Source organism: Coptis chinensis, chromosome 3 (genome assembly GCF_015680905.1).
Source record: "Coptis chinensis isolate HL-2020 chromosome 3, ASM1568090v1, whole genome shotgun sequence".
Classification (NCBI taxonomy): Eukaryota; Viridiplantae; Streptophyta; class Magnoliopsida; order Ranunculales; family Ranunculaceae; genus Coptis; species Coptis chinensis.
The window spans coordinates 33,836,256-33,838,784 of NC_141458.1; the positions used below are offsets into that span (position 1 = coordinate 33,836,256).

Here is a 2,529-nt window from a genome sequence, read left to right on the forward strand (position 1 = left end):
TAATTAAGTTCTAACAATTCAGTTGTGTTCATGTAATTGTATTTCTATGTGGTTAGTTTAGTCATCTTATTTCAGAAATATTATTAAACTACTTACAACGAATGTTCCAACTATACCATTTTGGATACATATAATATATTACTTATGAACTTTATTTTTGTGCTGCATGCTGGAAGCTTGAAACTACATGCCCTATAATGAATTTCTCATTGCAAGCACATGATACCAATATGCAACTCCATTTTTCGAGAGAGTTTTTCCTTTATCATGTCTAAATAGGTTAATTGTCATCTTAGCTTGTCTAGATAAGGACCTTCGGTTTCTTTTCCTTTTCTGATTTGTACCAAACTACATGAGGCAATAATGTTACTTCTTTGTGGCAGGTGTTCTCTTTGATAATTAAGGTTGATATCTTACTCCATGTTGCAAGTGTTATTGATGAGCGTGACTCGTTTTAGCCTTTAGTGTTGTCAGCATTAGTTTTTTCAGCAACAACGTCTTTGCTTAGGTGGTAAGCACTAAGCTACATTTTCATGAATAGAAGAGCTTGTGGTTAGCCAGCCTCAAGTCACTCACTATGAATGCCATTTTCAGATTCCAGGTTCTTGCCTACCAAGTCCCAACACCATCTGTTTGATCTAGAAATATCAAAGGCATACCAAGTAAGTAAATATGAATTTTACTATGAATATTGACCGTATTAATGACGATATTGTATTTGATACTTATTATAATAGAAAAATGTTAAAATGGTGCATTGTAATTCTTTGCTGAACTAGATTCATTCAAAAAATATTACTGAACTCTAGTTACTTTTTGTTTCGAGACAATGAGAAATTGTAGTGACTTTAGAAAAATTTCTGTCTAGTATTTTGTGAATTCCCAATAACAAGTCCTTGGTAGTTTTTTTGTTCTTAGTTGATTGTGAATTTCAGCAAGGTAGTGAGGTTGTTCATGGAGCAGGTCCTAACATAGGATTTACATTTACTTGATGGATTGTGTAGGACTTCAATCTATCAAATGCTCTTGATGAATTTGGGACTGTAGCTTGTTATCGTATGTGAAGCTTTACTTGGTTAGCCTAGGGTTCTAAATAATGGTAGTGGTTTGGTGATACCAAAGGTTAGTTATTTGTTCTAGCTTGTTGATTCTTCTGTCAACGTTTACTTTTATTTTATACGAGTGTATGTTATTTTTCAAATGTTGTGATTGTCACCCATTATTCCAAACTTTTTTCATGACCCATTTACTTAGATATACCGGTCTGGATTCACCTTTTCTACTGTGTTTCTTGTTACTTATATATTTTGTTGCTTGCAAAAATGATAGATGATGGTAGATCATAACTAGTCTAGTCCATAAACCTTCATTCAGTACTTGATGCACTTGTTTCTGCCTAACTAATTACTGGGCACTAGCTACAATGGAATTATGCCACCATCTGATAACTTGAATCCAATAGAACTTTGTTGTATTAAGTCTTTACATACATATAATGATACAGTCCTCTTGGAATGCAGGGTTTAGGTGTACCCTACCTAAACAATAAAACCCCTTTGTTAAAAGTTATTTCCTTAATAATGTTATTTTTATATCTTCCCATGATGTTGTCTCATTCCTTCCAATATTAGATGATCTTGCAGAGAAGGTGTTGGTCATCTCATTGAGAGTTCTCAAAGGTGAAGGACACACACTAGTTAAGTAGCATCCGCGTGCGTGCGAGGGGCTTTAATTTCTGTGGTGCAACTGGAATCCTTGATTACATAGTGGCATTATTTAACACCTTGTTAGATTAAAATAAGTTGTTAGCATCTGAACAAGTAAATGTTTTTCTTTTGTAATGGTTAGTATGTTATATTGTACTAAATTGCCCGCTCATTCACTAGGATTAGTCTGTCAGCTAGCTTCATTTTTCTGTAAGTTGTTTCTTTCATTTTCAGTTTATTTTCAAGCGCTAATTCAACTTTTATGTCTTTACTCGGGTTATTGTAGGCAAGTTTACACATTGGTTGGATGGATGACTGAAAAAGGATGGGCCAAGGCAGATTCATGTTGTTAGAAGGGGGGTTTAGTTAGCATTTTTTGGGAGATGCAAATTAATTTTCGGGTTTGGGAATTATCATGTATAAGCATTTTAGAATGGTGTATACTGATATGTTGTTGTACAATAAAGAAAACGAAAAGTTTTATTGTAGTATTTTTTTTTTTTTTTTTTGAAAAATAATACAATTTTCTTGACGCTTTTGAGCAAACCATCATATTCACAGATGATATCATGACGCTTCTTCTCCATATATTACAACGGCTCCACAAAAAACTATCAAGATATCTCATGCTTTCATGACACTTGGAACTGATTTTGGACATAATAAAAGATACATGATATGACAGTTTTGATATAACAGTCATAAATTTTATGACGGTTTTTATGGACTTTTTATGACACCCCCAGTAATGACGGCTAATTTTTCACCCAAAAATATGTCAATATAAATTTTTCATGATAGTTTTTAGCTGTCATTAAAAGCC

General features: G+C 33.2%; 1 long non-coding RNA gene across 1 annotated transcript; it reads left to right on the plus strand.

The window, feature by feature from the left end:
- Positions 1-505: 505 nt before the first annotated feature.
- On the plus strand, positions 506-2,175 carry LOC147509262 (uncharacterized). The gene is made up of 3 exons (XR_015216524.1): positions 506-662; positions 1,005-1,122; positions 1,993-2,175. It is a non-coding gene; the product is annotated as an uncharacterized LOC147509262 (long non-coding RNA).
- The last annotated feature ends 354 nt before the right edge of the window (positions 2,176-2,529 follow it).